This window comes from Bubalus kerabau, chromosome 2 (genome assembly GCF_029407905.1).
Source record: "Bubalus kerabau isolate K-KA32 ecotype Philippines breed swamp buffalo chromosome 2, PCC_UOA_SB_1v2, whole genome shotgun sequence".
NCBI classification, from domain to species: Eukaryota; Metazoa; Chordata; class Mammalia; order Artiodactyla; family Bovidae; genus Bubalus; species Bubalus kerabau.
In genome coordinates this window covers 199183091-199210998 of record NC_073625.1, presented here as the reverse complement: position 1 = coordinate 199210998, position 27908 = coordinate 199183091, and the positions used below count along the sequence as shown (strand labels likewise).

Genomic DNA, 27908 nt, shown 5'->3' with positions numbered 1-27908 from the left:
AGCATACTTTTTTCCTTTTCTCATATTGGTGTGTACAGCTGTAAAGTTCTCTTTAAATTCTTCTGTGTTTACTATCCTATATGTTTTGATTTTGTTTCCAGTTCAAAATGCATTCTAACTAAATTCCCTCATGATTTTGTGTTTGACCCAAATGTTGTTTAGAAGTGTCTTGTTTAGTATCCAAACATTTGTGGATTTCTCCAATTTTTTGTTTGTTTTCTAATTTAATTGCATTGTGATTGGGGAATATTATTTATATTCTTTGTCTTATTTCAGTTCTTTTAGATTTGAAACTTGTTTTATTGTCTGGTCTTCCCTGGTGGCTTAGACAGTAAAGAATCTGCCTGCAATGCAGGAGACCTGGGTTCCATCCCTGGGACTGAAAGATCCCCTGGGGAAGAAAACGGCAACTCACTCTAGTATTCTTGCCTGGGAAGTTCCCATGGACAGACAAGCCTGGCGGGCTACAGTCCATGGGGTTGCAGAGTCAGACACAACTGAGTAACTAACACTTTCACTTTATTGTCTGTCGTACAGTCTGTCCTGGAGGTTATTCCACGAATGCTTCAGAAGAATGTGAATTCTGTTGCTGGGTGGAGTCTTGAATATGTGTCACCTAGATCACATTAGTTAGCAGTATTGTTCGGGTTATTCTTACTGATTTCCTGTTTACTTGTTCTATATGTTTAAGAGGGTAGGGTATTGAAGCTGTTGCTGTTACTAATTGCCTGTTTTCCCCTTCATTTCTCTCATTTTCTTGCCTCCCCTATTTTGGGCCTGCTTCTTAGGTGCATATGCTTATATTCATTAATATCTTCTATTGAATTGGTACTTTTAATATTATAAAATGTCTTTTTATCTCAACTTTTTTTTATGTAGTCATATTTTGTCAGAGCTGCTTCAGTTCTCTGATAGTTATTGTTTGCATGTTACATCTTTTCCCATCCTTCCAGCCTGTTTAAGTTTCTCTTGTAGATGGCATATAGGTGGGTATTGCTTTTTTAAATCTAGTCTAGCCATCTGCCTTTTTAATGGAGTGTTTTATAATTCTTTCCTATTTAATGCTATTTTTGAAATGGTTGGATTTCATCTCCCATTTACTTTTCATTGTCTATATATGTCATGTCATTTTTTTCCCTCTGTTTTTCTTATATTACCTTTTGTATTTTCTTTTTACCATTTAAAATGTTTGATTTTTAAGAACTATATTTTTCTTAGTGTTTACTCTAGGGATTACAGTGTGCATCTGAGTTTATCACAGCCTACTTCGGATTTAATACTAATAATACTCCAGTATAGCTCCATTTCCTCCTGTGTTCTTTGTGCTGTCATTATCATAGTATGTAGGGGCCAATTCCTGGATTATCTCGTGTTCTAAACTGTGGGATTTGAAACTGGGGAGCAGCCATTGGAAGATTTTATAGAGTTCTTGCATCACATTAGAGTTTTGAGGTAAGAACAAGCTTGTTCTGAATGCTTGCTTTAGAGATGGCAGGGACAAACCTCAGGCTCTTAAGAGGAAGATGAATCTGCCTTTTTCTCTGCAGTTCCTTCTTTGTTTCTTTGAGCAATTAAAAGCTATTAAATGTAGCTCCTTCCTTGCAGGCATGGAATACTTAGAAATTCGTGAGTTACACACTTGTGGAATAGGATCCACGGGAGCTGACTGTGAAGTTTGTGAAACATCCATTTGAGAATCACTCTTAAAAGATGAACAGGTTGCTGCTGTTTGTGTGTATGGAATGAAGTGTGTATTGAAACATTAGATCAACATTTTCTGGCATCTGACCTTTTTTTCTGATTCCTAAAGACTGACTGTATTTAAGTGGTACCTTTAAGTAGTTTTGATATAACAGAGAAGTGTTTAATCTTTTTCTTATTTGATACAACTTTTAGTTATTTATTTTTGATGTGTAGTTGATTTACAATGTGTTACTTTCTGGTATATAGCAAAGTGATACATATTTGTGCATGTATGTATACACACACACATATATATTCTTTTTCATATTTTTTCCATTATAGTTTATTATAGGATATTGAGTGTAGTTCCCTGTGCTATGCAGTAGGACCTTATTGTTTATTTTATGTACAATAATGTGTATATGTTAATCCCAAACTCCTAATATATCCTTCCGCCATCTTCTTTCTCCTTTGATAGCGATAGATTTGTTTTCTTTTTAGAAAAATTTATTTTATTGAAGTAGACTTGATTTACAATGTTATGTTAATTTCTGCTTTATAGCAAATTGATTAAGTTATGCCTAAATATACTTTCTTTTTCATATTCTTTTCCATTGTGTTTTATTACAGGATATTGTTCCCTGTTGTTTATCCATTATATGTGTATATATATATATAAAATAGCTGGCATCCATAAGTTTGTTTTCTGTGTCTCTGAATCTGTTTTTGTTTCAGTGTTGTGGCTTAGTCACTAAGTTGTGGCTGACTCATTGTGACCCCATGGACTGTATCCCGCCAGACTCCTCTGTCCATGGGATTTCCCAGGCAAGAGTACTGGAGTGAGTTGCCATTTCTTTCTCCAGGAGATCTTCCCAACTCAGGCATTGAACCCATATTTCCTGCTTGGCAAGCAGATTCTTTACCACCAAGCCACTTGGGAAGCCCTTCTGTTTCATACATAAGTTCATTTGTGTCATATTTTAGATTCTACATGTACATGTAAGTAATATCATATGGTGTTTGTTTTTCTGACTTACTTTGCTTAGTATGATAATACCTGGATCCATCCAGGTTGCTGTAGATGGCACTATTTCATTCATTTTTGTGGCTGAGTACATTTCACATCTTGATCTGTCCGTCTGCTGATTAGCGTTTGCGCAGCTTCTGTGTCGCGGCTGTTGTCAGTAGTGCTGCTGTGAGCCTAGGGGTGTGTGTGTCTTTGGAATTATAGTTTTCTCCAGACACATGCCCAGGAGAGGGATTGCTGGATCATATGGCAGCACTAGTTTTACTAGTTTTTTAAGGACCTTCCATAGTGTTCTCCATAGTGGCTGTACCAATTTACATTTCCATCAACAGCGTAGGAGGGCTCCCTTTTCTCCACACTCACAACTGTTTTTTAACCGTAGAAAGGATATGCAAGAGTTTTTTTTATTGTTTTTTTGTTTTGGCGGGTGGGGAGGGGTGTGTGTGATTTGTTTTGTTTTGCTTCTTAGGAAAAATTGAAGAGCAGAAAACTTACTTATTTCAGGTTTTTGGTACCAGTTTTTCACAGAAGTATAAAATGAAAGAGAAAAAAGTCCTCTTCCTCAGTCTTGCCAGATTTGTTGTGAACAATCCTTGACTGTCAGCTTGTCAGCGGATGTTTTTTCCTTTGAATAACTTCTGCAGGAGACAGCCTTGTTCCTGGACTATTCTCTCTTATAGCCTACAGTTGCTTTCGGAAGTGCAGGAACTCCCCCCACCCCCGATTTATAAAATCGTTAAACTTTACCATTTTCAAGGGTTTAATGTAGTGTTTTCATTGAACTCATGGAAGTTAGAATTGAAACTGTGAGAGAATGTAACTATTAGTCTTGAGCTTATAATTTCCCAGAGAGTAAAGGCCACAGTTTTTCTCAGTACCAAACTCTTAACAAATTCATTCAATACTTTGATACTATCTACTGAATATTTTTGGTGAGAATGCATAAAATGGTCCTATTAAACTTTTATGTCTCTATAGTTCTATCTGAAATAATACTCTTTATCTGACTATATTTATGGTCTATCTCTCTCTATTGCAATGTGAATTCTAAGAGGGCCAGCATCTTGTCTGTTATTACTGCTGTATCCCCATCACCTGCAATAATATTTTGCATAGAATGGACATTCAGATATTTGCTAGATGAGTAAAGGTGTATCTGAGACAGGACCCTAGTGTGTGTGTGTGTGTGTGTGTGTGTGTGTGTATATATATATTTTTTTTTTTTTGGGAAAAGGTTATTTTGATATGCACTCCCAAGGTTGAGAAACACTGACCTGTCTTTTCCTTATACAATAATGTGCTTACGGTACAGAAGAAACACACGCACATGTGTGTGGAATCAGAATGGACGGTTGCTTTCCACCATCAAATAATTAAATTTAGGAGTGGTGAGAAGAAAGAGCTAGAATAGAATTTATTGCCCCCATCCTCTTTTTTAAACAACAATAACAACAAAAGGTGAGGTCAGGCTTCCCAGATGACTTTTCTCCAAAATAGTGATTCTCAGTGGTGGGGGATAGGATTTCTCCAATGACATTTTTGTTTGTTTGTTGCCACTTTATTTTTTTAACTGAAAGATAATTACTTTACAGAGTTTTGTGGTTTTCTGTGAAACATCAACAAGAATCAGCCACAGGTACACCCGTGTGCCCTCCCTTTTGAACCTCCCTCCCATCCCACCCTTCTAGATGGTCACAGAGCCCCTGTTTGAGTTCCCTGAGTCATAAAGCAAATTCCCATTGGCTGTCTATTTACATACGGTAATGGAAGCTTCCCTGTTACTCTCTCCAGACATCTCACCCTCTCCTCCCCTCCCCCGTGTCCATAGGTCTGTTCTCTATGTCTGCTTCTCCACTGCTGCCCAGAAAATAAATCCATCAGTGCCATCTTTCTAGATTCCATATATGTATGTGTCAGTAAAGGATATTTATCTTTCTCTTTCTGACTTACTTCATTCTGTATAATAGGTTCTAGGTTCATCCACCTCATTAGAACTGACTCAAACACATTCCTTTTTATGGCTGAGTAATATTCCATTATATATATGTGCCACAGCTTCTTTATCCATTCACCTGTCGATGCACATCTAGGTTGCTTCCATGTTCTAGCTATTGTAAATAGTGCTGCAATAAACATTAGGGTATGTGTGTCTTTTTTCAATTCTGGTTTCTTCAGGGTATATACTTAGTAGTGGGATTACTGAGTCATATGGTGGTTTTATTCCTAGTGTTTTAAGGAATCTCCATACCGTCTTCCATAGTGGCTATATCAATTTACATTCCCACCAGCAGTGCAAGAGGGTTCCCTTTTCTACATACCTCCAGCATTTATTGTTCGTTTGATGATGGCCGTTCTGACTGGTGTGAGGTGGTATCTCAACATTTTTGATTGTCATAACTGAGGAAGGGGAAGGATGCTACTGGCATCTGTGGATAGAGTCCAGGAGTGAAGCAGAAACATTCTACAATGAACAGGACATCTACCCTCAGCAAAGAATCACCTGCTCTACAGTGTCATTATTGCAGAGGTTGAGAAACCCTGCTTTAAACAAGTCACTTGGAGAACACATTAGTAGTTACTATGAGTTTGGCAGTTATGAATCCATGGAGCCTGTGTGTGTGTGTGTGTGTGGCCCTGGACAAAACTGAATGTCTCGTGTAGAGAAACTTGCATGTATGTACAGGCAAACCTTGTTTTATTGTCCTTGTCTTTGCTTCACACTTATTCTGTTTTTTACAACTTGAAGATTTGTGGCAACCCTGTGTCAGATAAGTCTATTGGTGCCATTTTTCCAACATCATTTGTTCATTTGGTGTCTCTGAGTCATGTTTTGGTAATTCTTGAAATATTTCAAGCTTTTTCATTATTTGTGATGGTGATCTGTCATTGGTGGTCTTTGATGTTATTATTGTTGTTGTTTTTGGGCACCGTGAAGTATGCCCCATATCAGGTGGCAGACTTAATCCTAATCCATAAACGTGTGTTCCGACAGCTCTCTCTCTCCTTGGGCCCCCTTATTCCCTGAGGCACAGCACTGTCGAAATTAGGCCAGTTCATAAATAGCCCTACTCGTGGTCTCTAAGTACCTGTTGAAATGAAGAGTTACACATTAAGTCAGAAGTTAGAAATGAAGCCTACTGGGGAAGGCATGTTAACAGCCCAGACAGGCCAAAAACTAAACCCTTTGAACCAAACAATTAGCCGAGTTATGAACGAATGCAAAGGAGAAGTTCTTAAAGGAAATTAAAAGTACTGCTCCAGTGAACACATGAAAGATAAAGAAGGTGAAACAGCCTTATTGCTGATACGGAGAAAAAAGTTGTTTTAATTGTGGTGTAGCTGATAATATTTTGTAAGTTTCAGGTGTACAGGCTCTTGGGCACATGGGCTTCAGTAGTGATTCCCAGTTTTTCAGGGTTATACTCCAAGCACAGCTCATAGTTGTTATAAAGTATTGGTTATAGTCTCTGTGTTGTCCAATATATCCTTGTAGCCTATTTATTTTATTTTTAGTTGTTTGTTCGTCTTGACACAGAGAATGTTTTAGTTATCTGGATAGATCCAACCAGCCACCACATTCCCTTAAACCAAAGCCTGATCAAGAGCAAGACCCTAATTCTCTTCAATTCGGTTAAGGCTGAGAGAGGTGAGGAAGCTGCAGGAGAAAAGTTTGAAGCTCGCAGAGTTCATGAGGTTTAAGGCAAGAAGCCGTCTCTAAAACCTAAAACTGCAAGATGAAGCCGTGAGTGCTCATATAGAAGCTGCAACAAATTATCCAGAAGATTTAGCTAAGATAATGAAAGTGGGTACACTAAACAGTAGATTTTTGGTGTAGATGAGCAGCATTCTATTGGAAGAAGATGCCATCTAGGACTTTCATAACTGGAAATGAAAAGTCAGTGCCTGGCTTCAGAGCTTCAAAGGACAGGCTGACTGTTGCTCAAGGCCAGTGCAGCTGGTAACTAAGTTGAAACCAGTGCTCTGATCCTGAAAATCCTGGGACCTTAAGAATTACACTACGTCTATGCTGCCTGTCCTCCATAAATGGAGCAGCAAAGGCTGGATTTTAAAACATGGCTTACTGAATATTTTAAGCCTGCTGTTGAGACCTTCTACTCAGAAGAAAAGATTCCTTTCAAGATGACTGCTCAGTAACAGTGCACCTGGTCGTCCAAGAGCTGAGGGCAGTGTACACACAGATTCACGTATGGTCGTTTCCATACTTGTTAACACAACATCCATTCTGTAGTTCAAGGAGTAATTTTAACTTCAAGTTGCGTATTTATTTATTTTTTTGCTGCGCTGGGTCTTCATTGCTCTGCGGGCTTTTCTCTGGTTGCAGTGAGTGGGCACGGCTGTCTGTCTGCGGCGTGGGCTCCTTGTTGCGGTGGCCGCCTTTGTGGGGCTCGGGCTCTCGGCACATGGGCGTCAGCAGTTGTGGCCCCCCCGGCTCTAGCGCACAGGGTCAGCAATCGTGGGGCACAGGCTTAGTTGCTCCATGGCGTGTAGGATCTTCCTGGATCAGGGATCGAACCTGTATCTCCTGCATTGGCAGGTGGATTCTTTATCACCGAGCTGCCAGGGAAACCCTCAAGTTTTATTTTTTAAGAAATACATTTTGTTAAGCTATAGCTGGCATAGATAAGGATTCCTCTGATGCCTCTGGGCAAAGTAAATTGAAAATCTTCTGGAAAGGATTCACTATTCTAGATGACATTAAGAACATTCATGATTCATGGAAAGAGGTCAAAGTATTAACATAAATAGGAGTTTGGAAGAAGTTAATTCCAGCCCTCATGGAGACTTTGAGGGGGTTCAAGACTTCAGTGGAGGAAGCAACTGCAGATATGTTGGAAACAGCAAGAGAACTAGAATTAGAAGTGGAGTCTGAAGATGTGACAAAATTGCTGCGATCTCATGGTAAAACTTTAACAGATGAGGAGCTACTTTTTATAGGTGAGCAGAGAAAGTGTTTTTTTGAGATGAAATCTACTGGTGAAGAAGCTATGAAGCTTAAAATTTTGAAATTACATAAACAGTTTTTCATTTTGAATAATTAGATATCATTATAAATACCCACCCCCCAATAAATAAAACTCTTTAGAGTCTTCAGTAATTTAAGGTGTAAAGGGGTCTTGAGACCAAAATTTTTTTGAACAGATGATATCCTGATATTGGTCCCTCAGATACTGTTAAACCTATATTTCTGTCTCTAGTTGGGTTAGGCTTACATAAACAAGAAGATTTAAATTCCTTGGGCTTTGATGTAAAGTTTTGGCTTTTTATCTTGATTTGAGTATGTTTTTAATGTATAAAATATATAGCAAAATTTTTGAAGATTAAATTTTTACTTTCATAGAACTACAAAAGCATTATTTGTAGATTAGGTAAGTGGAGAATTATATCTGGAAGAATGACAAAAAGAATCACAGGAAATGGTAAATTATTTTGTAAAATTTACAACGGACAAATGATTGTGGAAAAAATGTTATGAGAATCATAGAGAAAAATTATGAATAGGTTTAGCAAACACCTTCATTGTAAGAGACTGCATATCCATAAAAAAAGAAGTATAGTAGAGCATTTAAATTATTGATTAGAGCTTTATCTAATCATAAAGAAATGATAGGCTTCCTAGTTCCTTAAACACTGAAAATAAACTCTGTAGGTTTGAATGAATTGTTACTGCATTACTATGTTTAAGACAGCATTTAGGAGAACCATAGTGAAAGTGATTTAGAGGTAAAGAGACTTTCCGCAGATATTTTCTTATCTGTATAAAATTCATTAGCATTACCCTGATTTAGAGTTCTGGTCTTGATCAAGCCTTTGTAAAAGTTGTTTGGTGTGTGACCTAAACACAGTATCTGTGGGTCAATAAGTAAGTGTTGTGTGCTGTGCAAAGCTGTGAAGAGCCAGAAGAAATCAGGGAGGAAAACCTGTCAAGAGTTGAGTTAAAAACTTAAAGGCATTGATCTTTCCCCCTAGATATTATATCTTGGGTAAGTGAATTTTGTAAATGTAGTTTTTATGTGTACCATTTTAATCCCTAGGACGCTTGTAACCTTTTGAAGTAACCCACAGTCATTTCATAGTGGAGGTTAGGAACTAGATTATTAAAAAAGACCACAATTTGTTTTTTCTCAAGTTCAAATACAAATAATATTTAGCATTGATACTTGTATCCTTGGATGTTTTTCACTAGTTTAATGTGAGGAACTTCTGTCTTTAAAAACTTGCCTTGAAAAGACTTTTTTTCCTGATCACCAACTTTTTTTTTGAACTATTTAAGTAGATACAGTTATCTTTTAAAATTTCATGTTCATTTTTTTCTCGTTATATTCTGTTTTCCTTTTTTTTTTTTTTTTTTCTCATTGTACAACATGACTTGTGGGATCTTAGTTCCCTGATCAGGGATCAAACCCATGTACTCCACAGTGGAAATGCAGAGTTCTAACCACTGGACTGCCAAGAAAGTCCCTATTTTCCTTTTTATTTAGATCAAATGATTTGAACATATCCCTCTGCTATCTGAACAGTCACAGGAGATATTTAGGGGTATTGGTCATCAGTGTTTCTTGTGTGTGTGATAGGATTCATCAGAATATTATTTTACCTCTGATGTTAAAAAAATTCTCATTCTAAAATTAAACAAAAATACAAATTACTCTAAACTATTCGTTTATATAAAAACAAAAAAATATTTTTCTATTTGTTTTTCATGGTTGTGAAATGAACATACATAACATTTATCACTTTAATCATCTTAAGATGTGCAATTAAGTGACATTAAACTCTGTATCCATTAAATATTAACTTCCTGTACCCTTCACCCTCCAACCTCTGACGAACACCATTCTGCTTTGTTTAAGTGTATCATACAATATTGATCCTTTTGTGATTGGCTTATTTCACTTAGCATAGTGTCTTCAAGGCTCATCCATGTTGAAGCATATATCAAAATATCTTTTCTAAAGTTGACTAACATTCCATTGTATGTATCTGCCACATTAAAAAAAATTTGTTAATCCATCGTGGACAGTTCGATTGCTTTCTAAGTGTCCTTTAGGCTCTTGTGAGTAATGATGCTACGAACGTCGGTGTATACATACCTGTTTGAGTCACTACATTCAGTTCTTCTGGATGTATCACCAGAAGTGAAATTGTTGGATCATATGGTAATTCTGTGTTTAATTTTTTGAGGAATTGGCATATTGTAATTGTGTTGTACCATTGGCTGTACTATTTTACCTTCTCACCAGCAGTGCTTAAGAGTTTTAATTTGTGTGCACTGCACCTACATTTGTTACCTTCTGTTTTCTTTATAATAGCCATTGTGATATTTGTTAAGTGGTATTTTGTGGTTTTGATTTGTATTTTCCCAGTGATTAATGATATTGAGTATCTTTTCATGTGTGTATTGCCATTTGTGTATCTTTGGAGAAATATTCATCTTTTAATTGGGTTGTTTTCATTTGTTACTGTTTTGTAGTCCTTTATATATTCTGGATATTAATCCTTCCTCAGATACATGATTTGGAAGTACTTTCTCCCATTCTGTAGGTTGCCTTTTCATTGCATCCTTTCGGTGGCTCAGATAGTAAAGCCTCTGCCTGCGATGCAGGAGACCCAGGTTCGATCCCTGGGTTGGGAAGGTCTCCTGGAAAAGGAAATGGCAACCCACTGCAGTACTCTTGTCTGAAAAATTCCATGGACAGAGGAGCCTGGTGGGCTATACGGTCCATGGGGTCATAAAGAGTCAGACATGGCTGAGTGACTTTACATTCAAGAGAGAAAGCACTTTCATACACAAAGCTTTTAATTTTGATAAAGTTCACTTTGTCTTTTTTTTTGTTGTCGTTGCTGGTGATTTGGGCATATCCAAGAAATCTTTGCCCAGTTCAGTGCCATGAAGCTTTCCCCATTTTCTTCTAAGAGTTTAAAAAATTTCAGCTCTTGCATTTAGGTCTTTAATCCATTTTGAGCTGATTTTTGTATATGGTATATGGTAAGGGTCCAACGTCATTTTTTGTACAAGGATATCCAGTTTTTCCAACACCATTTGTTGAAAAGACTGTCCTTTCTCCCATTGAATGATCTTGGCACCCTTGTTGAAGTCTGTGAACCATATGTATGCAAGGCTTTATTTCTGGGCTTTGTTCTTTTGCACTGGTCTACATGTCTGTCTTTATACCAGTTACACACAGTTTTGGTTTCTGTAGCTTTGTAGTTTGAAATCAAGAAATGTGAAATCTCCCAAGTTTTTTTTCCCCCAAAGATTGCTTTGGTTATTCAGAATTCCTTAAGATTCCATATGAATTTTAGGGTGAAATTTTAATCTGTAAAAAACGATTGGAATTTTGATAGGGGTTATATTGAATCTATAGATTACCCTATGTAGTATGAATGTTTTAATATTATTAAGTCTTCCACATCTTTCCATTTGTTTGTCTTTTTTAATTTCTTTCAGCAGTGTTTTATAGTTTTCAGTGTAAAAGTCTTTTGCCTCCTTGGTTGAGTTTATTCCCAGGTATTTCATTCTTTATGCTACTGTAAATGGAATTGTCTTCTTAATTTTCTTTTCTGTTTCTTGTTAGTATATTAAAAAAAACAAAAAAAAAACAAAAAAAAAACCTGATTTTTGTGTGTTGATTTTGTATCCTGCAACTTTGAATTCATTTATTAGTTCTAATATTCTTTTTTGTTTGTGGACTTTTTAGGGTTTTCTACATAGAAGATTATATTGTCTGTGGACAAGGATATTTTTACTTCTTCCTTTCCAGTTTGGATGTCTTTTCTTTTTCTTGTCTATTAGTTTTAATATTAATAGATGGAGAAATGGTATTAGATGATTTAGAAATTTGTTTTTCTGAAGCTTCACTGTGGAAAGCTTATCTTAAAAGTTTTTCATGGTATTCCATGAATTGGGGAATTTAAGTGATAAAGACAGTCTGCATTGCACAGAAAATTTAACTCGCAGTTTCTAGGTTTATAATAGGTGGGTTTTTGGTGGGGTTTTTTTTTTTTTTTTTTGCCCTTTCTGAGAAAGTCTAATCACAGATACAGTTTTCTTTTAGCTCTTGACATTGTGCATGCTTTTTGTTTTTTCTGCTTGCTTTTGAAGAAAATTGTTAACATTCAATTATGCTTTTGAGTTTTTGGGGTTTTGCTGCAGATATTTGTATAAGAGATGCCTGTAACTGACATTATAGATATATAAACTGTAAAAGTTGTAAAAACAGGTGAAAGTGTTAGTCACTTAGTTGTGTCTCACTTGTTGTGACCCCATGGACTGTAGCCCACCAGGCTCCTCTGTCCATGGAATTCTCTAGGCAAGAATAATGGAGTGGGTTGCCATGCCCTTTTCCAGGAAATCTTCCCAACCCAGGGATCAAACCTGGGTCTCCACATTGCAGGCAGATTCTTTACCATCTGAGCCACCAGGGAAGTTTTTACAGGGAAGTAAAAACAGGTAGTACTCTGGAAATAGACTTTGATCAAATAGGTCAGATCTAATGATGAGAGAACTGAGGCCTTGTGCAAGATTATATAGTTATTATCAGAGCCAAGACTAAATAGTCTTGGCTGATGATAGTTATTATCAGCCAAAAATCTTTGATGATTTTTCTCTCATTCTTTTCTGTCTAACTGCACTGTCGATTACTGCAACAGCCTATTAACCCAATTAAAATCCCATGGACATAGCATGGCAGGCTGTAGTCCATGGGGTTGCAGAGTCAGACATGACAGAGCATGGATTCACACACCTCACCTGGACTTTAGACCTACTCTTCAGTCTATTCTTGCTACTGGGTCCAAAGCATAATACTTCTAAAATATGATTATGATTAGTCATATCAGTGTGTCAGTTTTTTCAGTTATTAACCATTCAGTTCAATTCAGTCGCTCAATCATGTCTGACTCTTTGTGACCCCATGGACTGCAGCACACCAGGCCTCCTTGTCCATCACCAACTCCCAGAGTTTACCCAAACGCGTGTCCATTGAGTCAGTGATGCCATCTAACCATCTCATCCTCTGTCATCCCCTTCTTCTCCTGCCTTCAATCTTTCCCAGCATCAGGGTCTTTTCAAATGAGTCAGCTCTTTGCATCAGGTGGCCAAAGTATTAGAGTTTCAGCTTCAACATCAGTCCTTCCAATGAATATTCAGGACTGATCTCCTTTAGGATGGACTGGTTGGATCTCCTTGCTGTTCAAGGGACTCTCAAGAGTTTTCTCTGACACCACAATTCAAAAGCATCAATTCTTCAGCTTCCAACACTCACATCCATACATGACTACTGGAAAAACCATAGCCGTCTTGACTAGATGGACCTTTGTTGGCAAAGTAATGTCTCTGCTTTTTAATATGTTGTCTAGGTTGGTCATAACTTTCTTCCAAGGAGCAAGCGTCTTTTAATTTCATGACTGCAGTCAAAATCTGCAGTGATTTTGGAGCCCCCATAAATAAAGTGTCTCACTGTTTCCATTGTTTCCTCATGTATTTGCCATAAAGTGATGGGACTGGATGTCACGATCTTAGTTTTCTGAATGTTGAGTTTTAAGTCAGCTTTTTCACTCTTTTCTTTCACTTTCATCAAGAGGCTCTTCAATTCCTCTGCTTTTTGCCATAAGGGTGGTATCATCTGCATATCTGAGGTTATTGATATTTCTCCCAGCAATCTTAATTCCATCTTGTGTTTCATCCAGCCCGGCATTTCTCATGATATACTCTGCATATAAGTTAAATAAGCAGGATGACAGTATACAGCCTTGAAGGACTCCTTTCCTGATTTGGACCCAGTCTGTTTTTTCATGTCTGGTTCTGTTTCTTGACCTGCATACAGATTTCTCAGGAAGCAGGTCAGGTGGTCTGGCATTCCCATCTCTTGAAGAATTTTCCAGTTTGTTGTAATCCACACAGTTAAAGGCTTTGACGTAGTCAATAAAGCAGAAGTGAATGTTTTTCTAGAACTCTTTTGCTTTTTCGATGATCCAACGGATGTTGGCAATTTAATATCTGGTTCCTCTGCCTTTTCTAAATCCAACTTGAACATCTGGAAGTTCTTGGTTCACATACTGTTGAAACCTGGCTTGGAGAATTTTGAGCATTACTTTGCTAGCATGCAATTGTGCAGCAGTTTGAGCATTCTTTGGCATTGCCTTTCTTTGTGATTGGAATGAAAACTGACCTTTTTTAGTCCTGTGGCCACTGCTGAGTTTTCCAAAATGCTGGCGTATTTGGTACAGCACTTTCACAGCATCATCTTTTAGGATTTGAAAGTGCTCAACTGGAATTCCATCACCTCCACTAACTTTGTTTGTAGTGATGCTTTCTAAGGCCCACTTGTCTTCACATTGCAGGATGTCTGGCTGTAGGTGAGTGATCACACCTTCGTGATTATCTGGGTCGTGAAGATCTGTTTTGTGCAGTTCTTCTATGTATTCTTGCCACCTCTTCTTAATATCTTCTGCTTCTGTTAGGTCCCTACCATTTCTGTCCTTTATCGAGCCCATCTTTGCATAAAATGTTCCCTTGGTATCTCTAATTTTCTTGAAGAGATCTCTAGACTTTCCCATCCTATTGTTTTCCTCAATTTCTTTGCATTGATCCCTGAGGAAGGCTTTCTTATCTCTCCTTGCTATTCTTTGGAACTCTGTATTCAGATGGATATTTGTTTCCTTTTCTCCTTTGCCGTTCGCTTCAGGGTAACACTAGCATTAAATATAGCTAAGCCCCTTGTGTTGTCTGATTTAATTCTTCAAAACAGTTCTTTGCTATTAATTATCTCTGTCTTACAGGTGAGGAAATTAAGACCAGGACTGTCTGCTTTCAAAGTTCATGTTCCTAGGCACTATATTACACTACCCAAGTGAGGCATTCAAGACTCCTTGCATTGTTGCTCTTACCCACTTCTGTTGTATTCAGTTTTCATTTTTAACTATAAATTCCTTGAAGACAGATATGGCTGAGACCAAGCTGTTGCCTAATACATGGAATACGGAATGAAGCAGGGCAAAGACTAATAGAGTTTTGCCAAGAAAATGCACTGGTCATAGCAAACACCCTCTTCCAACAATACAAGAGAAGACTCTACACATGGACATCACAAGATGGTCAACACCGAAATCAGATTGATTATATTCTTTGCAACCAAAGATGGAGAAGCTCTATACAGTCAACAAAAACAAGACCAGGAGCTGACTGTGGCTCAGATCATGAACTCCTTATTGCCAAATTCAGACTTAAATTGAAGAAAGTAGGGAAAACCACTAGACCATTCAGGTATGACCTAAATCAAATCCCTTATGATCATACAGTGGGAGTGAGAAATAGATTTAAGGGCCTAGATCTGATAAATAGAGTGCCTGATGAACTGTGGACTGAGGTTCGTGACATTGTACAGGAGATAGGGATCAAGACTATCCCCATGGAAATGAAATGCAAAAAAGCAAAATGGCTGTCTGGGGAGGCCTTACAAATAGTTGTGAAAAGAAGAGAAGTGAAAAGCAAAGGAGAAAAGGAAAGATATAAGCATCTGAATGCAGAGCTCCAAAGAATAGCAAGAAGAGATAAGAAAGCCTTCCTCCGCGATCACTGCAAAGAAATAGAGGAAAATAACAGAATGGGAAAGACTCGAGATCTCTTCAAGAAAATTAGAGATACCAAGGGAATATTTCATGCAAAGATGGGCTCGATAAAGGACAGAAATGGTAGGGACCTAACAGAAGCAGAAGATATTAAGAAGAGGTGGCAAGAATACACAGAAGAACTGTACAAAAAAGATCTTCACGACCCAGATAATCACGATGGTGTGATCACTCACCTACAGCCAGACATCCTGGAATGTGAAGTCAAGTGGGCCTTAGAAAGCATCACTACGAACAAAGCTAGTGGAGGTGATGGAATTCCAGTTGAGCACTTTCAAATCCTGAAAGATGATGCTGTGAAAGTGCTGCACTCAATATGCCAGCACATTTGGAAAACTCAGCAGTGGCCACAGGACTGAAAAAGGTCAGTTTTCATTCCAATCCCAAAGAAAGGCAATGCCAAAGAATGCTCAAACTACCACACAGTTGCACTCATCTCACATGCTAGTAAAGTAATGCTCAAAATTCTCCAAGCCAGGCTTCAGCAATACGTGAACCGTGAATTTCCTGATGTTCAAGTTGGTTTTAGAAAAGGCAGAGGAACCAGAGATCAAATTGCCAACATCCACTGCATCATGGAAAAAGCAAGAGAGTTCCAGAAAAACATCTATTTCTGCTTTATTGACTATGCCAAAGCCTTTGACTGTGTGGATCACAATAAACTGTGGAAAATTCTGAAAGAGATAGGAATATCAGACCACCTGACCTGCCTCTTGAGAAATCTGTATGCAGGTCAGGAAGCAACAGTTAGAACTGGACATGGAACAACAGACTGGTTCCAAATAGGAAAAGGGGTACGTCAAGGCTGTATATTGTCACCCTGCTTATTTAACTAATCTGCAGAGTACATCATGAGAAGCGCTGGACTGGAAGAAACACAAGCTGGAATCAAGATTGCCGGGAGAAATATCAGTAACCTCAGATATGCAGATGACACCACCTTTATGGCAGAAAGTGAAGAGGAACTAAAAAGCCTCTTGATGAAAGTGAAAGTGGAGAGTGAAAAAGTTGGCTTAAAGCTCAGTATTCAGAAAACGAAGATCATGGCATCCGGTCCCATCACTTCATGGGAAATAGATGGGGAAACAGTGGAAACAGTGTCAGACTTTTTTTTTTGGGCTCCAAAATCACTGCAGATGGTGATTGCAGCCATGAAATTAAAAGACCCTTACTCCTTGGAAGGAAAGTTATGACCAACCTAGATAGCATATTGAAAAGCAGAGACATTACTTTGCCAACGAAGGTCCGTCTAGCCAAGGCTATGGTTTTTCCTGTGGTCATGTATGGATGTGAGAGTTGGACTGTGAAGAAGGCTGAGCACCGAACAATTGATGCTTTTGAACTGTGGTGTTGGAGAAGACTCTTGAGAGTCCCTTGGACTTCAAGGAGATCCAACCAGTCCATTCTGAAAGAGATCAGCCCTGGGATTTCTTTGGAAGGAATGATGCTAAAGCTGAAAGTCCGGTACTTTGGCCACCTCATGTGAAGAGTTGACTCAAAGGAAAAGACTCTGATGCTGGGAGGGATTGCGGGCAGGAGGAGAAGGGGACAACAGAGGATGAGATGGCTGGATGGCATCACTGACTCGATGGACATGAGTCTGAGTGAACTCCAGGAATTGGTGATGGACAGGGAGGCCTGGAGTGCTGCGATTCATAGGGTCGCAAAGCTTCGGACACGACTGAGCAGCTAAACTAAACTGAACTGAATACATTTTAAGTAATGAGCTTATGAATGGTACAGAATAGTGAGACTAGCTGAATGTGGGAAGACACGAATATTACACCTCAAAGAAAAGATTCCTCTGACTGGCCATGCTCAGAAAAGGTCAGTCTTTGGGTTAAAGCAGAGTAGGGAGAGGTTAACGAATGAGGGAAATGAAGTTCAGAGAGATGATTAAAGATAGCAACTACTTGTTCTTGACTTAAATTAATTGTATCTTTGGATTGTAGGAACTTGAAAATGAATTTTCTAAATAACTTTTTATGTTTTCAGGTCTGGTGGGGTTCAGGAGAGAGGTACCTGATGATTTCAGACGGAAAAAGGTTGCCTGCTTATTAGAAAGGGAAAGAAGCAAGATTACAGAGTTTGATGTGGCCCTCAGGTGAGATTCTAGAGTAGATTATTTAAAAGAATTACTTGTTTCCAGGGGAGGTGAAGTACTTAACATTAAGAATTAGCCTTAATTCATTAAGAACAAACTAAAACAGTCTAACTTCTCTTTTTGTGGGGGCAGCCTCCTGTCTTCAGTGAGTTGCCTGAGGTGTACAGATCACTCATCACATTTGCAGCTGGCACAGATACAGGAGGGGTGGTACAGGTTAGGTTTTGCTGTAGCAATAATTTTCAAATCTCAGTGACTGACAAGGAGAAGAGATTTATTTATTGCTTATATTGCATGTCTGTTCTTAGGTCAGCAGGGTTCTCTGTTTTGTGTTGTCCTCACAGAGGAACCTCTGGAGTTTCTGCCTTCTGGAATATTGATTTTACTTGTGGTACAAGAGACAGAACATGATGGATGGCACATCAGCCTTCAGAGGCTCCATCCATCATTTCAGCTCACAGTTAACTGATCAAGCAGGTTCTGTGACCACACCTAGCTGGGGCATTTGTGGGATAGGAAAGTATATTCCTTCCATAATCTGGAAGGAGGAGACCCAGAAATGTTACTGCACATCAGTGTTGACTCTGAGATAGTGAGGACTTTGGATGACAGGTTAAAGGACCCAAGAGGATTGAGCTTGATAGACTGATGTGATCCGCTGAATCTGACAAAGGGAAAATGAACAGAGAGGAGTGGAAGATCTTGTCCTTTGTTCCCCAAACTAATCCTTTTTGATAAAGGCTGAGGGGTGCAGCTTGCTAGCTCCATCAGCACATGCGACGCAAGGAAGTGTCTGGTTGGTGCACGGAGATGGCACAGGGGCCTCGATCCTGGCTTACTCCAGGCCTGAAATTACCACGTTTCTGGCTATAGATGCATTCTCAGATGGGAGGTATACTTGAAATCGTGTGATGTGGATGACTGAGGCAAATAGGAATGTGTAGCTGGGAAACTAACCTGGGCAGGGGGGTGGGAGGCATCATGGCTGCCTCAGATATTTGGAGGCCTGCCATCCGGAAGCAGGAGTGGACTTTCACCATATGTCACACTAGTGGCTGGTGGATGAAAGCTACAGGAAGTGACTTAAGCTCAGTGAAAGCAAGCTGCCAGTTTAGAGGTGGAATAGTATACTTCTAGCTGGAAATATCAAGCATTGGGTTGATTCCCATGAAATTTTATGACTTTGAATGACAGAAGAAGGCCTGTTATATGTTAACTTTCAGAAACAATCAAGTATTTAAACATTTATGTGATTATTTCTAACTTCACTGGTGGAAAAAAGTAAAATGTAATGAATTAGTGGTTTAATAAAATATTTCTGTCTTTATGCCTATTAGGTAGTAGAATTCTGCTAGTAACTTTATGATTTTTCTTTTCTAAATCTTACTTTAATCTCATTTTATACATGAGGAGATTAATTCAGAGATGATATATGGCTTGCCCAAGGTTTATTCTGATTAACTGAAATAAGCAGATTTTAACCAAGGTCTCTTCTGTTCCAGAAACTGCTTTTTCTGCTTTCTCACTATAGTAGTAACCTGTATCGCCTGCCTTCCGTGTTTTGTCTCCTGGGGACAGCACCCTCTTATCTTGGGGTTCTGTCTGTCCATCTCGGTCCCTTACCACACGGTTCTGTTGGGACTTCCCAGAGTCCTCACTGCTTGGTCTATTGCCTGCCTTGCTTTACGTGGACCAGTCAGAATTCCCTGGATGTTTTAAGGTGAAACCAGGAAGGAGACATCCCTTTGTGGATATGGGTGTGGTCGGATGCAGTATGTAAGAGCTGTCTGTGTTTGCCACTCCTTGAAGGAAGCGGTCTGCTTTGACAGGAGTGACGCTGATTGTAAGTGCCTGGTTCCAGTGGCTCCTGGCACTCAGCTGCACTCCCACCATTGCTGCGATTCAGTTATTCTACCCTTCTCCTATGTGAGACTGCCGCCCCCATCCTGCTCCAGTATTTCCCTTAATTCCCTTTCTTTTGGCAGAAGCTTGAAGTGATGGGCTTTGAATGGTACTAGTCATTTTTGAGAGAGGAGATATGGGCTGGGCAAACCCCCTGACAGGGAAGAAATGAATCCCTAAAGAAGACAGTCGCCTCACTGGCTGGGAAAGGCACAGTTTTTGTGTTTATGTGTTTGTACTGAGGAAAGATGGGACAGCAGCTCTGGTGACTTTCAGAATGCATTCTTTAAAAACCGTTGGATCCATCTTACCGAATTGGCCTGTGGTGTGTTCCAGTATCTTAGGACAGAGGCAGAGCAGTGTTTGGAGCTCTGGCCCCTTCTTCCTACCCGCTTTCTGTCTCCTTGTTAGTTACTGTCTGAGGCACCCTCATGTGATAGAGACTTTTTCCCCCTCCTCTCCTATATGAGGGCTTCCCTGTGGCTCAGCTGGTGAAGAATCTGCCTGCAGTGCGGGAGATCTGGGTTCGATCCCTGGGTTGGGAAGATGATCCCCTGGAGAAGGACAAGGCTGCCCACTCCAGTATTCTGGCCTAGAGAATTCCATGGACTGTATAGTCCATGGGGTCGGAAAGAGTCGGACATGACCGAGTGACTTTCACTTCACCTTGTCTCCTGTATGGGTCTGTAAAGATGAGAGACAGGACAGCTGCTCCGGGGGTAGATGGAGGAGAGGAGGAGGAAAACGGGCGCGTGGCTTACGTTCATTGAGTCACTGCAGGGCATGGAGTACTTTTTATGAGTTTAAGGTAAGCAGCATTATTCTTATTAAAGTTAGGGAGGTTCAGACTCAGAGAAGTTAAGTGACTTTATTCAAGGTAACAGATCTGACTCTAAGCATCATTTCATGTAACTGCTAGAGAGTGTGCAATAGTTCATATGTGTCAGTCAGAGATCAGAGTTAGTTGCATCTGACTTCATCTAATAAAAGAGGCAGGACAAAGGTTCAGAGAAGAAACAAAAGAAGAAAGCGGTTCAATAAAGGACTAAAAGGAGAAGAAACACAAAAATGATGATAGGTCAGTAGTGATAGCCGAATGAACTGTATTGTGGTCCCAGGGCCCAGAAGTGCATCGGTCACACTGAATAGAGGTGCGTCAGACAGCCCAAGGTATAGCACTTCTATCTTTGCCTTTAAAAATGAGTCTCAAAAGACAAGGGTGTTTTGGTCTACTTCTGAGTTAAAAGAAACAAATTATTTTTCCTTTTTGCAAGAGAAATAAGAATACACATGTGGCGTGCCCGAAGGGTGATATGACCTTGGCGTTATAAGCTGAGAAACAGCTGTGTGTAAGGGAAAGAGTGCGTGTCCCGTCCCTTCTCTCTTAAGCAGTTCATGCTGATAAGCAGACAGCCATGAAAGAAACTAGCATTCAGTTCTAAAAGTTGCATTACCTCAGTATTTAAACAGGAAAAACAACACAGTGGTTTCCGGGGCTTAGCATGTTGGGGAGTTGTCTGATAAACAGTACTTTTCATGAGGGTCCTAGGGTCCTGCTGCAGTGCTTTGTGATAGGAGTGGTGACCTGGGGGACCTCTGGGCCTGCGTTCATCTTCACTAGAGCTGGGCCGTTTGGATCACCGTGTCATTCTTGTGCGTGTGTGAACGTGCATACACACTTTGATTAGGTTATCTGAAATAGTAGTGTTGATCAAAGCGTGCTGTTGGTTTCAAACTGTACTTATGAATCAAGACATCAGTAGGGACTGACTCATTATCTAGGTGTTCTTGTGTGTCTTTTTGGAATTTTCAGTGTCTTTGCCAATAATTCGGTTGGAATCTGATGTTAATGACTCTTGAGGCCTATGTCTGTAGAATTATTTGCAGGTGATGATTACAGATGATGAACTTTAGATTTTCTTTAGAAGCTGCCATCTTTTATGTGATACACAAATAGTGAAAGTGACAAGTTTTGGTGCAGATTGACAAGGATGTGTCTGACATTGTGCTAGTAATACAGATGTGATGATAATACTGTGAATCAGATTTAATAATAGTAGTGTAGAGTTTATGGCTCCTCAAGCTTTGATTTTTACTAAGTGGTTCTGTGGAAAGGCAGCCGAAGTTCACTGTCTAGAAGCTGATACAACTGAACTTGAATTTTATGACAGCCCCCAAATCAAGCTGACATTGGAGGACCTTTGGTTTTTTGAATTATCATATATGTAACAACGTCTCACCAATAAAGCAGATCCTAAAAGGGAATAGCTGACAGGCATCCAAGGCTCGCATGAGTGTGTGGAGAGCTCTGTAGCCCTGACCAGAGAGTGGAAGCAGCAGGTCTCTCCCTGCCTGCTTGGTGTGTCTTTATGCTGCTCTGCCTCCTGCTGGGGTCAGTGCAGCCTCGCCCCAGTCTGCCCTCCCCAGGCTTGCCCATTGCAGTTTGTTTTCTGTGCTGAAGCAAAGCAGAATGATCTATCTTCAAAAATACTTTTAAATCAGATTGAGATTTTCAGACACACAGGATAAAATAAAATTCAATAGAAACCTACTCACCTGTTACCAGGAATAAACAGATATTAATACTTGCCGTATTTGTGTTGTCTCTTAAAAAGGAATAAAATAGTTATATAGACAACTAGAGCCCCATTCCCATCCTTTCCAGCCTTGAAAGTTGACTTGCACCATTCAGTTTTTTGCACTTACACTGTGTTTATATCCCCATAAATAGTACTGTAAACAATATGTACTATCATTTTTGTGTTTTCTAAACTTGGAAATGATATGTCTTTTGCAACATTGTTTTTAAATTTTATTCATCGTGAGACATTTGTTATAATTGTTCTGTATCTCATACAGATAAATGCAGTTTATTCCCCTAACACACTGTGCTTAGGTAGTTTCTAGTGTTGAGCGATTACAGATGGTGCTGCAGTTGATATCTTGGCATCTCTCTGTGTACATGCACACGTTTCCTGAGGTTGACATGTGAAAGTAGTCTCTCTGGGTCATAACATATATACACATTCACTTTTACAATGTGATTTTACTTTTCTCCAAAGTGGTTGTGCCAGCTGTATTGCCTCTACTCTCAAACTTGTTGGTAATTGTTTTCATTTGATTTCAGCCTTTACAATCTGATAGGTACGAAGTAGTGTCTTGTTTTAATTTGTATTTCCCAGATTATACTGAGATAGAATATACTTTTGTGTGTTTGGACCAATTGGAGCTCTCTGGGTGAGTTGCCTGTTTGTTTTTTCCTCCTTGCAGTGCAGTTTTGAGACTGTGTTGTGTGTGTGTGTGTGCGCGCGCGTGTGCATACATGCTATGTTTTTTGTTGTTGGTTTTGTTGTATACATCTCAGTATGTTACAAGTCTTTTCACTTTATTTATGAACATTTTAAATTGTAGTGTAATCAGATTTCCCAGTCTTTTGGGGTTTTTTCCTTCCTTGTGTGAGAAGCAGTCAAGCTCTTAAAAATATCCTGTTTGTTCTAAAAATTTGCAGTTTCTTTACCTACTTAGTTTTTTGATTCATCTGGAATTTTATTTTTGTATATGCTGAGAAGTTCACATTTTTCTTCAAAATGAACTCTTCCTTACCCTTTGATTTTTTTTTCTGTGTACATTATAAATTTCAAATTGCCATGGAAACTCAAATTTAATGATTATTCTATTGAATTTATGGGTTTAATTTAGAAAATTGACATTGTACAATATTGAGTCTGGAAAAAAACAGATGATTGTTGTGCAGCGGCCCTTTCGGATCTCATGCCTGTTGCCTGCCCATGCATTTACTCACAGTTGCCATCAGACAACAATGGCTCCACCTTCTCTTCTTAAAATCCTGTAATCTCCCTCACTGGCAGAGAAATGCTATCTTTGAATCATTTGAGGGAAAGGGATTCTGGGAAATGCAGTTCCAGACTTCCGCCTGTGAGGCAGAGGAAACTATAGAAGTGGGTATCAGTGATGCAGATTTTACAGTAGACAAGCCACGTCGATGCGTATCTGTTCTTATTTTCCTCCTCCTTTTAATGCGTAAGGTGGCTTACTAGATTGTTGTGTACATTCTTCTCCCAGCTGATATAGTTTGGAAGTTTTTTCCAGTGGGATGTACATTTATAATTTTGCTAGGTATTGTCAGTTGCCCTCCACAGAGGATATATTAATTTATATTTCTACCTGTAGTATGTTGCTTTCTATTTTTGCACCCTGCCCTCTTTATTATAAATGACTTTTTAACCTTTATTTGGTCATCTTGTTTAGTCCGAGTCATTCTGGCAGAAGTGATGCCTGACACGTGCATGCACACACACTCAATTCTCCTGCTTCTCAAGATTGGATTAATCTCACTCTCGGTATGACTGTATAATGTATTTCATTAATTTAGTACTTAAGCATTTTTTTTTCTGCCCCTTTTTAGGCCTGGGCTTTCTTGGTTTTCAGTATGTATCTTTCTGTCATAAGTACATTGTGTGTGTGCTTGTCTCCTTTACTAAACTGTTTAACTCCTTCAGAACAATACTATGCTCTTTGTTACCAATGCTTATTTAGCACATAGTAACAGCTCAGTGTTGCAATGAGTGAGTGATGCATAATTGTAAACAGAGGGAATATGCAGCTTTATAACCTTTTTATTTAAATAAATACATTGCACTACATGCTATATATATCATGGCAGCTCTGTTTAGTTCATGAAAAATGTTTTGTCAAGAACACATTAATTATGGGACTTTTATATTTAATTTGGATTGACACTCAGCTTCATCTCATTTTAGTGTCACACTTCACCTAGTTGCTACATAATCTTCCTAATTATGACTTTTAATGGTTGCATCATATAGCATCAAGTTGATTTATCATTCTGCCCTTTAGATATTTAAGTAATCTGAATTATTCTTCAAAGGATATATTGCATTTCCAGTATTGAACAAAATATTGTTCTAAATAATTCTTACCATTGGTATGCATCTGATTCATCTGTGAAGCTTTTAAAATTTATCAGGCAGTTGTATGGTTCATCATTTTAAAGGAATAGAAAGAATGTAATGTAACTGGACATGGAACAACAGACTGGTTCCAAATAGGAAAAGGAGTACATCAAGGCTGTATATTGTCACCCTGCTTATTTCACTTATCTGCAGAGTACATCATGAGAAATGCTGGGCTGAAAGAAGCACAAGCTGGAATCAAGATTGCCGGGAGAAATATCAATAACCTCAGATATGCAGACGACAACACCCTTATGGCAGAAAGTGAAGAGGAACTAAAAAGCCTCTTGATGAAAGTGAAAGAGGAGAGTGAAAAAGTTGGCTTAAAGCTCAACATTCAGAAAACTAAGATCATGGCATCTGGTCCCATCACTTCATGGGAAATAGATGGAAAAACAGTGTCAGACTTTATTTTTGGGGGCTCCAAAATCACTGCAGATGGTGACTGCAGCCATGAAATTAAAAGACGCTTACTCCTTGGAAGGAAAGTTATGACCAACCTAGACAGCATATTCAAAAGCAGAGACATTACTTTGCCAACAAAGATCCATCTAGTCAAGGCTATGGTTTTCCCAGTAGTCATGTATGGATGTGAGAGTTGGACTGTGAAGAAAGCTAAGTGCCGAAGAATTGATGCTTTTGAACTGTGGTGTTGGAGAAGACTCTTGAGAGTCCCTTGGACTGCAAGGAGATACAACCAGTCTATTCTAAAGGAGATCAGTCCTGGGTGTTCTTTGGAAGAATGATGCTAAAGTTGAAACTCCAGTACTTTGGCCACCTCATGCAAAGAGTTGACTCATTGGAAAAGACTCTGATGGTGGGAGGGATTGGGGGCAGGAGGAGAAGGGGATGACAGAGGATGAGATGGCTGGATGGCATCACTGACTTGATGGACGTGAGTCTGAGTGAACTCCGGGAGTTGGTGATGGACAGGGAGGCCTGGCGTGCTGCGATTCATGGGGTTGCAAAGAGTAGGACATGACTGAGCGGCTGAACTGAACTGAATGTAAAAATATTTTCTCGTTCAAATCTACTCATCCCTAAGTTGTCTAGTTCCTCTTACTATAGCCAACCAATATTATTTTCTTGTTTATGCCTAGAGATTTTATTGTATAAACACATACCTGTTACTACTGCCTTTTACATGGTAGATAGTGTATCATACACTATGGTGCGTCTTACCTCCTCTCTCTGCCTCCAGGATCTTGAGTTCATTACCTATCAATACTTAAAGAGTTCTATTATTATTATTAATACTCATGGCTGCTTAGTATTTTCTTGTTGTATGCATGCATGCTAAGTCACTTCAGTAGTGTCCGACTTTTGGGACTCTATGAACTTTAGCCTGCCAAGCTCCTCTGTCTATGGGATTCTCCAGTCCAGAATATTGGAGTGAGTAACGATTGCCTTCTCCCAGGGATCTTCCCAACCCAGCGATCAAACTCAGGTCTCCAGCATTGCAGGTGGATTCTTTACTGTCTGGGCCACCAAGGAAACCCAATTTTCTTATTATGTAACCCCAATTCCCTATTGATATCTAGGTTGTTCTTTTGCTAATGCAAACAAGGCTGCAATGAATACCCGCCTGCCACAGTGCAGTTCTGAAGATGTCACTGGTTAAGAGTTTGGTCTCGGCAAGATTGCCCTCGGGCTTCCCAGGTGATGCAGTGGTAGAGAATCCACCTGCCACTGCAGGATCCAAGGAGACGTGAGTTCAATCCCTGGGTTGTGAAGATCCCCTAGAGAAGGAAATGGCAACCAACTCCAGTATTTTTGTCTTGGAAATCCCATGGACAGAACAGCCTGGTGGGCTATAGTCCATAGGGCTGCAAAGAGCCAGACGTGACCTATAAGACCTTCTGGAGCTAACACCAAAAAAGGTGTCCTTTTCATCATAGGGGTGTTTGTGCTAAGTCGCTTCAGTTGTGTCCAACTCTGGAGTGGGTTGCCTTGCCTCCCAGGAGATCTTCCCAACCCAGGGATAGAACCCTCGTTTCTTACATGTCCTGCATTGGCAATCAGGTTTACCATTAATGCCACCTGGGAAGCACCGTCATAGGGGACTGGAATGCAAAAGTAGGAAGTCAAAACAGACCTAGAGTAACAGGCAAGTTTGGCCTTGGAATAAAAAATAAAGCAAAGCAAAGGCTAACAGAGTTTTGTCAAGAGAACACACTGGTCATAGCAAACACCCTCTTCCAACAACACAAGAGATGACTCTACACATGGACATCACCGGATGGTCAATAGCGAAATCAGATTGATTGTATTCTTTGCAGCCAAAGATGGAAAAGCTCTATACCGTCAGCAGAAACAAGACCTGGAGCTGACTGTGGCTCAGATCATGAGCTCCTTATTGCAAAATTCAGAATTACATTGAAGAAAGTAGGAAAAAACCACTAGGCCATTCAGGTATGACCTAAATCAAATCCCTTATGATTGATTATACAGTGGAAGTGGCATATAGATTCAAGGGATTAGATTTGGTAGACACAGAACCTGAAGAACTATGGATGGAGGCTTGTAACATTGTACAGGAAGCAATGACCAAAATCATCCACAAGAAAAGGAAATGCAAGAAGGCAGTGTGGTTGTCTGAGGAGGCCTTACAAATGGCTGAGGAAAGAAGAGAAGCGAAAGGCAAGGAAAAGAGGGAAAGATTATACCCAACTGAATGCAGAGTTCCAGAGAATAGCAAGGAGAGATAAGACCTTCTTCAATGAACAATGCAAAAAAATAGAAGAAAACAAAATGGGAAAGAGTAGAAATGTTTTCAAGAAAATTGGAGATACCAAGGGAACGTTTCATGCAAAGATATGCACACTAAAGGATAGAAACAGTAAAGATGTAGTAGAAGCAGATGATATTAAGAAGAGGTGGCAAGAATACACAGAAGAACTATACAAGAAAGATCTTAATGACCTGAGATAACCACGACGGATGGTCACTCACCTAGAGCCAGACATTTTGGAGTGTGAAGTCAAGTGGGCCTTAGGAAGCATCACTACAAACAAAGCTAGTGGAGGTTATGGAATTCCAGCTGAGCTATTTCCAATCCTAAAAGATGGTGCTGTTAAAGTGCTGCACTTAATATGCCAGCAAATTTGGAAAACTCAGCAGTGGCCACAGGACTGGAATAGGTCAGTTTCCATTCCAGTTTCAAAGAAAGGCAATGCCAAAGAATGTTCAGCACAATTGTACTCATCTCTTTGGCTGTTGGATCACAGCAAACTGTGGAAAATCCTTAAAGAGACAGGAGTACCAGACCAGCTTACATGTCCCCTGGGAAACCTGTATGCAGGTTGAGAAGCAACAGTTTCCAGCAGACATGGAACAGCTGACTGGTTCACAATTGGGAAAGGAGTACGACAAGACTGTATCTTGTCACTTTGCTTATTTAATGTCTGTGCAGAGCACATCATGTGAAATGTCGGACTGGATGAATCACAAGAAGGAATCAAGATGGCTGGGAGATATATCAACAAGCTCAGTTGCTCAGATGGTAACAAATTTGCCTGCAATGCAGGAGACCCAGGTTCAATCCCAA

The 27908-nt window shown here is 39.4% G+C and overlaps 1 protein-coding gene and 1 long non-coding RNA gene across 2 annotated transcripts in view; both read left to right on the top strand.

Annotated features, from left to right (window-relative positions):
- Positions 1-27908, top strand: part of ANKRD28 (ankyrin repeat domain 28) — a 216289-nt gene that overhangs the window by 23339 nt on the left and 165042 nt on the right. The window lies entirely within an intron of this gene.
- LOC129644346 (uncharacterized) lies at positions 419-17553 on the top strand. Its single transcript, XR_008710809.1, has 4 exons — positions 419-1452; positions 1606-2682; positions 14513-14996; positions 17357-17553. It is a non-coding gene; the product is annotated as an uncharacterized LOC129644346 (long non-coding RNA).